Raw genomic sequence first — 14876 nt, 5'->3', positions numbered from 1 at the left:
ACTCACCAGGTGCTGCTGGGCAGGGAGGAGATCCCCACTGCTCCTCACTGCCCCATGCTTCATGGGGGGCTCTGCACAAGCCCCCTGAACCCCCCTGTGCTGTCCCAGCCCCCCCCCCCATGGCTGACCTGGCCCTTTAAGAAAAACAAAAACCCTGCACTCACCTGTTCCTGCCTGGTGGGGGGGTAATCCCCCACTGCCCCCTGCTTCCCCACACTGCATGGTGGGCTCTGCATGAGCCCCCCAGAAGCCCCAAAGCTGCTGCAGGAGCTGGTGAGTCCTGGGGATTTTTGAGGGGTTTTTTTCTTAAAGGGCCAGAGCTAGGCCAGGTGGAGTAACCATGGCGGGGCTGGGGGAGGGGGCTAGGGTCAGGGAGCTCATGCAAAGCCCCCCATGAAGCGTGAGGCAGTGGGGGACAGCAGGGATTACCCCCCCACACCTCCTGCCAGGCAGCACCTGGTGAGTCAGGGCTTTTTTTAAGCCATGGGGGGGTGCTGGGGGAGCAGGCAGGGGATGAGGCCTGGCAGGGGTCCCCCCCATGGCCCCCTCCTCCCTCTTCTAGCGCCCCCTCCCCAGCCCCCTACTTACCAGTTCTGAGCCCAGCTCCAGCTCCCTGCTGCAGCAGGTGGGGACTTCCCGAATCGTCCAAGCTCTCCAAATCTTTTCCGGCCTTTGAATTGATTTGGACCTTTTTATTGGTCCCCTGATTTGATTTGGATTTGGAGATTCGGCCACCAAATCGGGCTGAATCTCCTCCAAATCGAATCAGCACCCGAAGTTTCACATAGCCCTAGCCTTTGCCCCGTTCTCTATGCAATTCACTGCCCACTCAGTGTCTTCCTGCAGGGCACGAGGGGGCAGTTTCCGGTGCTGGGTGATAGAGGAGCTGTACTTCCCAGCCTGTCTCTTGGCTGAGCCCTTCCTACTCTAGCAGGGATAATTCCTTAAGGCCCTCTTGCAAAATTCCACTTGTGTTTCCGAGATGACCTCCTGCCCTGGATCCAGGGTGGCCAATGCAGAACATTAAAGCTCTTGACAGGGACTGAGAGAGCTTTCTGCTGCCATCTACTGGTGAGCAGAAAGAATTGGCTGAGGAGTGAGATCTGATCAAAATACTGGCTGTCTACACGAGAGGCAGACTGAAGAGTTGTTACTGCACAGTCATTTAGTATTTGCATAACCAAATGCTAAAAGACTGCGCAGTAATGTACATTACTGTGCCGTAATATCCCCACGTTTTCTTTTCTGACACTATGGCACAGTAGTAACGAGATACCGCGTCACATCAGGGTTAGTGCCCCCCAGTGCTGCTGTAGCATCTCATGTAGACACAGCCACAGTGTATTTATCAGTGCAGGAATAATAACACAGCATACCTGTGCAGGGTAATCAACAGACACTCCACCCCTATACATGCTCCTCTCTTTCCAAGTCACCAGGGTCAGTTCACCTTGATCTAAGCACTGTCAGACACATTTGAGTACAAGAACCCAAGCAGCAGTACAGCACAGCCTGCATCCTCATGGGGAAGATGGATGGCGTCCAGCGGTTCTGGAAAGGGTCTTTGGCTGTGGTTTGCTCTTAACTAGCAGAAGAGAGCTGAAAGGGTAGAAATGAAGCCACAACAGCAGCAGTTTTGCTGAGAGAGTCCAATAAGGGCCTCCCTACACAGCCCAAGAGCTATTTATTATCCCTGCAGCCAAGTATGGAGGAGACCCCTTGGGACAACCAAGACAGAATGGTCCTAAGAGGCTTGAAATGGATCTGCCCTAATTTTGGACTCTGCCAATCAGAGGCAAAAACACAGGTTAGCGCTCACAGCCAAATCCGTGCTTGGCCAGGGTAGAGGGAATCTGGCTGATGAAAATGCCTCGTGACCAGTGATTTCTGCAGGTGTGGGATGACCCATCTTGTAGGTGAGAGCTGATTATCTCACTAGACCTGTTACACCTTATGGTATAAGCTGAACAAATGTTAATCGGCTCAGTGCTGTTCGGCTTAGTGGAGCAGTCACACCTTAAGGCAAAAAACATTCTCTGACTGTCCTTCACCAGCACAGCTGTGACTAGTCACTAGACGCTTGGTCTGCAGGGGCAGGATTAGGAACTATGGGCAGAACCAGCTCATTATTGCTTGTGCTGTGAGGGGCCCAATGCTTGTTTTCTCAGGAGCCTGCCTGCTTGCGCCGTACCTCTTCAGGATGCTGGCTAACCGGGCACCACATGAGCTCCAAAGGATCAAGTCCCTGAGAGCTTAGACAGCACCCAGATAGCCAGCAGCCTGGCAAGCAATGGCATGGGCAGGGTGAGCTCCAGAGAAAAAAAGGATTGGGCCCCAGGACCCAGACACATGCCCTGGCAGGGCTAGGTAGGTGGAGCAGAGTAGAGCTCAGCGGCTGCGGCACAGCAGCCCAGAGCCAGTTCCCAATGACCCTGCACTGTGCCAGGCTGGGCAGGGTCTAGCCACCAGCTCTACCTTCCTGGCTCACCTGCCAACAGCCAAAGTTGGCAGGTGCCTGGAGCCCTTGAACCCCCTGTAGCAGCTGGGCAGCTCTAGGCACAGAGCGCAGGGCTTTGTATTGCTCATCTGTACTAGCGCTCCACAGAGCAGGTAGGGAGGCTGCACTGCTCAAAACCACCTCCCCCCAACCCCGGCTCACTGCTCCCACCAAGCAGAGCCAGAGATGCAACCCTGGAGTTCGCTTGCTCTGTTCATGCCCATCATTCTGGGAACATGCCTGGCATGGGGTACAGCTGCTGACAGGCAAGTCAGGCAGGGGAACCAGTGGCTGGACGCTGCACAACCCAGCAGAGCACACAGTCAGTAGGAATCGGCCTCAGGCTGCCACATTGCAGCCACCAGTTGGCAGGCACCTGGAGCCCCTGAACCCTGCAAAGCAGCTGGGTGGCTCTGGGCATTGAGTGTAGGATTCAATGCTGCCTGTCTGGGCTGGGGCTGCACAGAGCTAGCTGGGAGGTTGTGCCACTCACTACTGCCTCCCAAGCCCAGTGGGAACAGAAGTCCCATCCCTGTACCACCTTCCCCACCCCCCAACTTCATAGATTTCATAGACATTTGGGCTGGAAGGGACCCTGGAGGATCATCGAGTCCAGCCCCCTGCCCCAGGGGCATAAAGTCAGCTGGGGTCATAGGATCCCAGCAAGATAAGCATCCAAATGTGTGTTGAAGGCATTCAAAGTGGGTGCTTGAACCGCCTCAGGTGGCAGTCTATTCTAAACCTTGGGGGCCTGGACAGTGAAGAAGTTCTTTCTTATGTCCAGCCTGAACTGGTCGCAGTGGAGTTTGTGACCATTCGATCTTGTCATCCCTTGGGGCGCTCTGGTGAACAGTCATTCCCCCAGATCCTGATGAGCACCACTGATAAACTTATAGGCGGCCATCAGATCACCCCTGAGCCTGCGCTTTTCCAGGCTGAATAGCTCCGTTGCTCTCAGCCTCTCATCGTAAGGTCTGTTTTCCTGACCTCTGATCCTGCGCGTGGCGCTCCTCTGCACCCTCTCAAGCTTCTCCACATCCCTTTTGAATTGCGGAGCCCAAAACTGGATGCAGTACTTCAGCTGCGGCCTCATGAAGGACGAGAACAGTGGGAGAATGACATCCCGGGATCTGCTTGAGAAGCATCTATGGAGGCAAGCCAGCATTTTGCTCACTTTACGAGCTGCAGCATCGCATTGCAGGCTCATGTTCATCTTGTGGTCAACCATGACCCCGAAGTTCCTTTCATCTGTAGTGCTAACCAGCGTAGCACTACCGAGCCTATAACCATGGTGCAGGTTTTTCCTCCCAAGGTGGAGAACCTTGCATTTTTCAGTGTTGAACACCATCAGGTTCTCGTCCGCCCATTTCATGAGTCTGTCCAGATCTGCCTGGATGCTTTATCCCAGAGTTTGGTGTTGTCAGCGAACTTGGCCAGTCTGCTTCTGACACCAATGTCTACATCATTGATGAAGATGTTAAATAATATAGGCCCTAGGACAGAGTCTTGTGGGACCCCACTGGTCACAGCACACCAAGACGATTGACTCCCATAGATCACCACCCTTTGGGTCTTACCATGGAGCCAGTTTCCCAGCCAGTGGATCATGGTGACAAGGCCGCAATTAGCCAGTTTAGCTAAGAGGTGATCGTGGGATACCAGATCAAAGGCTTTTTTAAAGTTGAGGTATACAATGTTGATCTCTTCCCCCTTGTCCAGGCGATAGGTCACTTGGTCATAAAAGGAAATGAGATTGGTCAAGTAAGACCTACCCACAACAAACCCATGCTGGGTATCCCTCAGGATATTGCCTTCAGCTAGTCTGTTAAGGATTGCCTCCTTGATAATCTTTTCCAAGACCTGTAGTTTGCCGGATCTACTTTCCTCCCTTTCTTGAAGATAGGCACCACATTGGCCTTCTTCCAATCATCGGGCACTTCACCAGAGTGCCAAGAGCTCTCAAAGATCCATGCCAGGGGCTGGGCTATGATGCTCGCTAGCTCCGAGTACCCTTGGGTGTAACCCATCAGGGCCGGCTGACTTGAAGGTATCCAGCCTGTCGAGCTGTTCCTTCACAACATCAGCTGGGATGGAGGGCAAGGAATCTCCCTCACCCGGGCTTCCCTGACCCATAGTGGGCAGGGCCATCCCATGGGGCTGATGAAAAACTGACACAAAGTACCCATTTAGCAAGTTCACTTTTTTGGGCATCAGTTGTCAGTCGCCCCATCTGGTTTAGCAGGGGTCCAATGCTGCCCTTGCTTTTCCTCTGGCTCCCCACATATCCAGTTCCCAGACTGCAGGCCATGAGCAGAGCAGCAGGGCAGTCGTGTCATGCCTGGGCCTGCTGTGCCCCAGCACTCCTGCTGTGCCCCAGCTGCTGTGATGCAGCAAGACTTCAACTTGGGCAAAATATCTGTCTGGAACAGGAGCAAATTTAGTGGAACAGGAGCAAAATTAGGTAGACTAGAAATAATTCTGCCTTGGAGTGGTGTAACTTTAAAACAAATAATGAGTGTTCTAAGCCACTTAAAAGATGCTAACATGCAGCCAGTCCACAAGTTAAGAGCTCCAGAAACCGCCTAAAATTACCATGTAACAAGGTCCTTAGAAAAAGCAGCATCACTCTGCAGGGCTGAGCACATGTAGGGGGTAGGTGACAAGTGGGGAAGCTCTGTATGGCATGGCATTGCCCAGGCTTTACTGAACTCTGACTGTAGAGGTGTGCTAGATGGTGTCATCCAGCTTGATTTAAAACTTCAGTCAGGCAGCACAAATGGTACTGAGCTTGCATTAAATGGTTCTGGTTCATTGCCCTCTGCTTTCTTCAGCTGTGTCTGAAATCCTCCTGCAAAAAAGCCTGCTGTTATTACCAAAGAGCCAAATTTTCCTTTGCAGAACCAACTCCTGGTGGAACCATAGCAGTGCAGTGGCAGGGCCATGGCAGCCAAAGTGTCTAGTGAGTGCTGACCTGCAAAGTATTTACACTCTAACAGTGTAAACAGTGTCTCTCCTCTGGAACTCCTGAATCATTCTGCAAACATTTGCTAAGTTTAATGCATCCCCCATGGGAGAGGGGACATGAAACCCTTTAACTACTGAGGAAACCAAGGCACCGTGTGGTTAAGTAGCTCATGGCTTTACAACAAGTTAGGATCAAGGTGAGTGATGAAACCCAGGAGTCCTGGACAGAGCTATTTGACCTCTTGCATTGTCATTCAAAGCAGCACTTTCTTTCCTTTTCCCCTGTGCAGCTACACATTCCTCAAGGCTTATGCAGAGTTCCTATTCAGCAAATAAAATAGCCAGATCCAATATCAGTAAAAAATTTCAGGCATAAAGTGCAGATACAAGCCTTGCTTGGGATAAAGGACAGCCTTGTGAGTAGGCAGTAGGCCTGTGCAAAGCAGCTAGGGTTTGCTTCAGATTTGGATTTGGCCGATTCGGGAGACAGTGATTAGATTTGGTGATCCAAATCACTGTCCCAAATCAATTCATCCAAATCTGATTCGGAAATTTGGCTGCTGCCAAATCAGCTGAATCCCTGAATCGGCCCCATCCCCCGACCACTCTCCCAGCCCCATCAATTGTTGCCCCACCCACCCCCAGCTTCCAACTCTTTGGGGAAAAAAGCCCAGCACTCACCGGCTGCTGCCAGGTAGGGGAGGGGCAATCCCTGCTGCCCCCCACTTCCCCATGCTACATGGAGGGCTCTGCCATGGGTCCCCAGAAAGCCGTGACAGCCACTGTAGCATCTGGTGAGTGCAGGGGTTTTCTTTTTCTTTTTTTTTAAAGAGCCAGAAGCAGGGGCAGGTGGGAGAGCTGATGGGGGGAGGATGGGGGGAGCAGGCAGGGGTCAGGGGTCAGGGGGCACTCAAGAGCCTGGGGGAGCAGGCAGTGTAAACAGTGTGAGTCCTGGCCTAGTCATAATATTGGTTATGCATGCGTAGGATGGCTAGAAGTGAGAAGTCTCTGGAACATCTAAACTTCTGACCTTGATGACGCCATGACCTACTTAAGAAACTGAGGCATGCACAGTTGAAACCTTGTTATATAACAACAGAGAGGGAAAATTATGTTAATAAGTTTATGTGGTAATAATGAATGTGATTGGTCCAAGCAAGTGATGTTCTTGATTGATTGGAATGAATGAGTTGTGATTGGACAGGTGACGTGAGTTGGCCACCACAATTGACAGGGGGTGTGCATGATTGACAGGTGACATGAGGTGGCCACCATAAAATAGGTCTTGGCCATTGCCTCAGCATGTGCGTGCATGCAGTGGGGAACGCATGCGTTGAGAGGCGGTGGGAGCTGTGTATATGCAGGTAGATGTGACTGACGGGGCATGACTGGCTGTACAGCTGGGTGTCTGTGTGCATTGGGCATTGTGGCTGAGAGCCAGAGAGATTTGTGTGGTGCTGGATCTGCTGGGATGTGGTAGAAGTGAGCAGTACCCGTGTGTGAGAAATGGGGGAAGATCGGGTGTGTGGGTGCTGAGTGGTGCGTGTGGGGACAAGGACAAGTCCACCAGGATACACCTGAATTCCACTGGAAATACTGACCTTCGTTCCACCCCCCCCAGGACGGATAAAGTATCACCCTTCCCCTCAGAGGTCTCTGAGTACTTCACTTGTGGAGGAAAGGATAGAAATCCTCTGTCTGACAGGGACCTGACAGCAGGCCCTGCAGCCTGTGTGTCGGTCTTCCTGGCTGCCACCACTGGTGACAGGCCAGGATTGCTTTCTGTACATATTTTATATAGTGTTCTGTTCAATGGTTGTTGATTAGTTCATGTTGTCATGATTGTTGATACCTTTGTCTTATAATACAAATTTGCTTAGTAACCCCTACTTTGATGTTTGTCTTCATTAACAGTAGGGGCCTCAGGGTGGGGCTAGGCCGCAGGCCAACCCTTTCAGATGCAATTGAATCATAGACCCCTGGCACTGTAGAGGCCTAACAAACCTCTGCCCATGCAATTACCATAGCTCTTGTGCTAGGCCAGTCTTCAGGAGGGGATGGGACTTGGCAGGGGTCCCTCCAAGGTCCCCACCCCTCTCCTGTAGTCCCCCCCTCCCCCACCCCCTAGTTAGCAGTCCAGCTCCCTGCAGCAGTGAGCAGGGACTGCCCGAATCTCCAAAGCTCTCTGAATCTTTTCCAAATCAATTTGGAGAGCTTTGAAACAATTTGGACCTTTTAACTGGTCTCCTGATCTGATTCAGATTGAGAGATTCAGCTGCTGAATTGGGCCGAATCTCCTCTGAATCAAGTCAGCACCTGAAGCTTTGCACAGCTTCACTGTGCAAAGTCCTGATATGAAGGAAGAGTTGGGTTTAGTCCTTACTCTATTGCAGTCTATGCATAGGTGAGTCAATGCCTTGGTTGCCCCAGGTGCTAAAAGGTGGTGATGATGAAAATATTTACAATACCTCCAAGTATCTAGATCTGAATAACAGGCTGGACAGACCCTGGCAGAATGTAGCTCTCCACTATCCTGTGATATTAGCATTAGTAGAAATAAACTCTTTGGATGAACCTGCATCAGGTTTTCAGAGAAACCCAGAGCCTACTGAGTGTGCTTTGGGATTTCATCTATACTCTTCTGTGCCACTTAGGACCTGGCGCTCAGCCCTAAAGATTTCCAAATGTGCTTGTGCTGAAATGCAGCTTGGCTGCTATAAGCACTTGACACATGTGTATGTGTGCACTTGCCATAAGATGAAAGCAAATCCAGTTCACCAACACCTAAAGTCCATTTCCCTCTGCCCATTTCCAGCCTTTACTGGTGCTTTCAGTGCAATAACAGCAACTTCCCTGAACCTGGTGGGGAAGCGGGGGGAAGAGTGTTGTTGGTGCCAGTATTATTATAGCCATATTGTATTCCTCATTTCTTAGTGTCTAATAAATGCCACTCCTGTAAGGGTATTGCATTAAGCAAACTCACGGTATATAATTCCTGTCTTGGCAACTATAGATAGAGGGGGCTGGATGGACCATAAGCTCACTGTCTGGGGATTTGCCCACCATAAGTCAGCTCCAGATAGAAAGGAGGAAGTGATGGAATGATTACAGGCCTCCTTACAGCTTTCTGATGGGAAAGGGCAGTTACAGTCCCAGAGGGTTAATTTCTAAAGGGGCTGAACTGCAAGGGGGAGGAGGAACACTGGTCTCTGATCCAAGCAAAGGCAAGAAGGGAAGAGACTCTGAGCAATGCTGCTTAATTGCTATGTTGTGCTAATGTGCCAGGGGAGCTGAACAACTACCGTACAGCTTCTACTGTGCCTGTCCCTTGGTTGGGGTGGGGCAGGGTCTACAACCCAAGGGCATTTCAAGCTTATATTAGTTTAATTAGGGAGCTAAGTAGCTACAAAATTCAGAGCAGGATCTGCAAGACTAGGGACAGAAGTTACACATAAACCCATTTAAGTCACCAGAAACTGGTTTAAACCTGTTTAAACAGAAGTTCAGTGCACATAAGCCATTTTCAAAATGGCAAGAAACTGGTTTAAGATAAACCTGTTTGAATGTAGCATCAGACTTAACTGATTTGGGTTGAACTGGTTTATGAAACTTCTGTCCCAGACCCCTTCCTGCTTCAAGTTAAATCACAGTCCGCATCCCAGCATGCTTTGCAGCCCTGGGCCGGGCTGTTCTGTCTATTCCAGCGTGGAAGGGGAGGGATGGAGAGAGAGTCCTGCAGCTATGATGTTGGACTGCAAATCCCAGAGATCTCAGGAGCAGCAGGAAGAGGAAGTGAACATACAGCTAGAAAGCTATGCTCTAGCACCCTCTGGCACCTGGCCTGAGCTACTGCAGGCATGTGGCTGCATATCCAGAATCAAAGGTAATTGTGTGTCCAGTTGTTTCTCAGTTTAATCTTTGCAGCTTAGACTAACCTGCAAAGACTGAATCGATTCAGCCTTGGGCTTTATTTTTGACTGTGTGTACTTAGCACAAGAGTTCACTGTCTCTTGATAGATGAACAGGTCTGTCTGGTGCTTTGCAGAGAACACAGCAAGGTCTAATCTGACACTTGTCTCCTGCACCGCTTCTGGGCACAGTTTTCCCTTCCTGCGCTGATAAGAACACAGGTTATCAATTCCCATCATCGAGTAACCTGGCCCTGGACAGGTTGCCCACACCTCAGAGACAGTTTACCAGGCTGGTCTCTCTCTGGCAGCTGCTGTCAGAGCACATCAAGCCAGTTGACTGAGCTGGATTCTTACTTTGATCATCAAGCATGGTTTCAGATATACACTGAAGCAAGTGTCACGTTTTCCATAGCACGTGTCTACCCAAGAGCGCTGCACTGATTCAGCAAAGAGCAGTTTCCAAACCTGAGCTAAATCTCCATGTGAAAAGATGCAAAATCTCTGTGTAAACATGTGTCCATCAAGCAAGTCTCTGGGACTTTAAAAGATCAAGCCAGAAAGTGACTTCCTTACTTTACCTGCTCAGTTTACAAGCTTCAGCTCTTTTTTCAAGTGCAGCACTCTCAGCTGGGGTTTATTTTCTGTGAAATATGGAGGTGTTTAATCATCACAATCAGCAAACAAGCCCTGATGGGGGCAGTGGCACAAGGTGCTTTGCTGTAGAGCCAGAGATGTGAGATTAAGGCCTCCTCTGGGCTTGTGTTAAAGCCTACCTTCAGTTAACCCAGTGGTGAGTGGCTACTTGGTCATCAGGCTGAGGAACAAAAAGCAGCTGGGTGTGCTGTTAGCTAGGTCACTCACTTTTGTCAGAGGTTACAGGCACCAGCATGATGTACTCATGCAACAGAATAAGCTGCCAAGGCTCTGGCAGACTTTGGGCTTGGAAACAGTCCCACCTTACTTCCACATTTCTTGACTTGAGAGCACCTCACAGTTACTGCCTCCCATACTGCATTGTGTCCAACCCTGCTTCAGTGCAAAGGCTTTTTATGTACATTCAGGGTGCAGACAGTAGTTGGCAATAATGCTGTAAATTTCATTGCTTTACAAAAAGCGCTGAAATGTACAAGGCTGTAAAAACTAGATAGACGAGTAGCTCCTTCACATGTGGGCTTGTACCTCTGTGCAATGACAGACTGCACAGCAGGGAGCAATACCACCTGCATCGTAAGCCAGCCAGGGCTCCAGACAATGCATACAGCCGGCTGCTGAAAATGGACAAGGAGTGCTGCGGTGCTGGGTGGGGCTTGGAAAGCGGTTACCAGGCAGCATGAACTAGGGCTGGCAACCCAGGCTGGGGTCCCAGGGGTGATGGACAAGGGTGAGGGCTCAGTGCCCCCCTCCACTGTCTGTCAGCAGCCAGCTTGTCTGCCTGCTCTTAGCAAGAAATAGCGTGATGGGGGCATGCACTGCTGGCACCAGGTACCACGGGCATGGGCTGGCTGTCTGGGCTTGGGTCCCTGGGCCTGTTAATTTCAGCCCAGTCTAAAATTGACAAGAGACTCTGTCTCTGCCTCTTCCCTGTGGCTGACTTGGGGTATGACAACTAAACTTCCTGCTGAAATGTACACATATTCTCTTGAGTCGATTTTAAAGAGAGAGACTTAGTCAGATACTTAACTAGGCAAGGCTTAGTTTTTCACCCAATCAGCCACTTTTGAAGTGGTCTGCAGCCATGCACTTGTGTTTGGTCATGGCTCAGGCTGCTTTTTGTGGCCAGATCAGGTGAAAATTGTCACTTCTGTCTATACCCTCAAAGGTTAGCAGAGCTGGGTTTTGGTGGGCAAACAAAGGAAAATAGTTTACAAGGTTGAGAGCTTCACACTAAGCATTTCCAGCTCTAGTAAAAGCTTAAGAATCAAGTACATGAATGTCTCTGCTGATCACAACAGCCAGCACTGTCATGAAACAGAGTTTATCAAATAGGATTTTGCCATGTATAATGTTTGATCATTTTTAAAAGAGAAAAAAGAGCCCTTTCTCTTTTATTCCATAAGCAAGTGGGTTGCTGTGTATAGACACTGGTGTAGTGTTTGCTATGGGCCTCTAGGTGGTATTGTTTTACTAGCTGTACTTATTCTGCATCCTAGATCACGTTCACATTTATGTGTTCTTCCTTATCCTTTAATGGGCAATATCATTATTATTATTATTATGAGGGAAAAGTGGTGACAGTGCCCTTGGTTTGCTAAATAATTTAACAGAAGTCTTATTCAGGAATACTGAAGACCCAGAAGCTGAATCTCTTAAAGGACAAACCCTGATCTTAGTTTCTCAGTGGCGGTCTAAACCAGAATTCTTTTCCCTCCATCTAGATGTTGTAATTCAAACTCCTCTCCTTGAGCCAGGTCCATAAGCTGGTGTTTCTGACCACTGGTATTCTGCCAGAGGCTAGTCAGTGGTTGTGTAAACTGCTCCTCTGGATGTGGGTCAACAAAGGGACCAGAATTACGGTGTAATTCAAAGAGTCAAAATTAGAGATCTGAGGATCAAGTGGTTCAAACCCAAAAACAGTAACGCTCAGAGGGCAGCCACAGGGGGACTTGGATGGTCCTGAATATTCTCAGTGAAGGAGTGCAACATCTAGGGCCCTGTCACCTATCATGGTCTCAGAAGAGCAAGCAAAAACAACCCAATGGACCTAGTCAGCTGGCTGGACATAAGAAAAAAATATGGTCCTTCAAGCCTCTTGCTGTGATATTGTGATGATTATTACTGGGGCCACCACCATCTCCTTTTCAGCCAACTGAGCCTGAACTAGATCTCTAGGGTCTGGGTTCATTTCCCAGTGCTTCCATTAACTCCCTCTGACCTTAACCACATCACCTTGCCTCTCTGTGCTTCGGTTCCATATTTCTAAAACAGGGTAATACATATACGTTCCCCCCACTATCGTGTCTTATTTAGTTTGAATATGAGCTCCTTAGGGCAAGGACTGTCTTGTGCTGCAGATATGTTGAGCACCCATCAAAATGCAGTGCCACTCTGCCAGGGTTTCTAAGTCTCTGGGCATGTCTACACACGATACACAGAAGAATAATTCTACTGAGCATTAGCACGGCTGGCAAAAACTGTGTTAATGCCCTAAATGCACAGTAGACTTAGTCTAATATACATTAACATCACAAAAAAAAGCATTAATCTGTGCTAATGTGCAATAGTGCTGATTATGACGCGTTCAGTTAGTATCTGTTATTACAGGGCATTTATACACATACGTTTTTGTCCCACAATGCACTGGAGATCCACCGCTTTGGAGCAGACTCAATTAATCAAATCTGCTCTGCACATGAGCTGAGGAAAACTGTGCTGCGCTGCAAGCAGTTATATAAGTGGCAAAATGCGTATCAGTGCGCGGAAAATGACAGTGGTGCACTTTTGAACTAAAGCACCTCCAGCGTGTTTTAGTTAAAAAGTGCATCACTGCCATTTTATGCATGCTGACATGCATTTTGCCATTTACACAGCTGCAAGTGTCACAGTGCCAGGCGCTTTTCATAGCACCTGGCACTGCGGCACTTACATGTGTAAAAAACCCCACAGGTACTAAACTTAACGCGCGCTAATGATGGTACATTAATGAATGTGTAGACACACCCTACTTTTTTGTACGTAGGGAACAAAATTCTGGTTTAAATTACAGCTCAAATTTGGGAAATCTTCCTAAAGATTATTAAAGGAAGCAAGTCTGCAGTTTCTTAGACAGAAGTATGAATTAATTGCATTTAGAAGGAGTGTCAGGATGGCCTGTACTATTTCTCTTTGACAAGTACAGTTCACAGCTGTCACTTCTCTGCTATGCACTGCTGATCAGCAATTTTTAAGACATTTGGCACAAAATTACCACACATTTTTTTAGGGGAAATTGTTTCCTGAGGCAAGCTGCAAATTTTTCATACACAGAAGACTCTGTTCTTTCCTTATGTATGTATGTATCTTAGAACAGTACAAACCTTGTACAATATGCATATATATTTGTGGTGTTAGGTGTGACCTTTTAATGGTAGTGATGTTGAAGCAGAATAGTATGCAGGTGTTCAAGCATTAACCTTCATTCAGAAAAATGCTTGTCATTTGGTGTCTTGTCTCCAGCAATGACCAGCATCAGATACTTTAGAGATTGGTACAAGAACTGTCACAATAGGCAGTTATGGGATAAGTAGCCAATTGCCAGTCAAGAATGATTCATAGATTTATAGACTGTAGAGTCAGAAGAGCCACAAAGGATCATCGTGTCTGACTCCCTGCCCCTGGCAGGAAATAGGACTGAGGTCAGATGACCCAGCCAAGTGTCTATCAAGCCTCTTCTTGAAGACCTCCAAGTTAGGTGATAGTACCACCTCTCTTGGAAGTCCATTCCAGATTCTGGCCACCCTTACTGTAAAACATTTCTTCCTAACTTCTAACCTGAATCTACTCTCCACTAGTTTGCACCCATTATTCCTAGTTACTCCTAGGTGTGCCCTGGTAAATAGCACATCTCCAATTCCCTGCTGTCCTCCCTTGATAAACATATAGGTGGCTACAAGGTCTCCCCTCAGATGTCTCTTGTGAAGGCTGAAGGGACCAGATCCCTCAACCTCCCCTCGTAGAGTCTTTCACGGAGGCCACTAAATGTGCGAGTGGCCCTCCTCTGAACCCTGTCCAGATTCAACGTGTCTCTCTTGAAGTGCAGCACTCAAAACTGGACACAATGCTCCAACTGCAGCCTGACCAATACTGCATAGAGGGGGAGCATCACCTCCCTCGATCTGGGGGGGGTGGGCAGTGGACAGGGATGGAGCACCATCACCCCATGCCACCGCTGCCTCCCAGGTGTGTGAGGGTGGGGGGGAATTTGCCTAGCTGTCCCCTCTGTCCCTCTCCACCAGCACCCTGCACCACCACCACCTCCAATGCTGCTGGCTCCCCCCATGCCTTGGCCCTGCTCCTCAGAGGCAGCAGAGCATTGTCATGGCACTGGCCTCACCTCCCTGTTCAGTCCCCTCTGTCCCTGCCATCATGTCAGCACTCCAGACTCTGACTGGTTGCTTCACTAACCAATCAGAGTGCTCCAAGAGTGTTATGGTCAGACAGACAGGTGGACTAAGCCCTTTATTATATAAGAATATTCTCCTAGAAGAAAACACTTAATCCCCAGAAATTAAGAGTTTGGTTTTGGCCCCAGAACATGAGGGATCATAGCTCTTCAAAAAATTTTGTTGTTGGTTAACCTTTATTATAATATTATACTATCAAATTGCCCATCAAGAATGATGGGTGGGGTGGGCAGGGACAGAGCCAGCCAGATGTGGAGTGACAGGGAGGGGAGTAGAGTGAGGCTGGACCTGGCCCCAGGCCCAGCCCCACTCCACCCCTCCCAGCCACTCCAGGTCCAGCCCCACTCTAGGCCCCACCCCTGCTGCTGTTCTGGGTCTGCCCCCCCCTCTTCGCCACCACTCCGG

This window comes from Crocodylus porosus, unplaced genomic scaffold (assembly GCF_001723895.1).
Source record: "Crocodylus porosus isolate Cpor-Errol unplaced genomic scaffold, CroPor_comp1, whole genome shotgun sequence".
Taxonomy (NCBI): Eukaryota; Metazoa; Chordata; order Crocodylia; family Crocodylidae; genus Crocodylus; species Crocodylus porosus.
The sequence above is the reverse complement of the archived record's forward strand: the minus strand, read 5'-3'. Positions refer to the sequence as shown.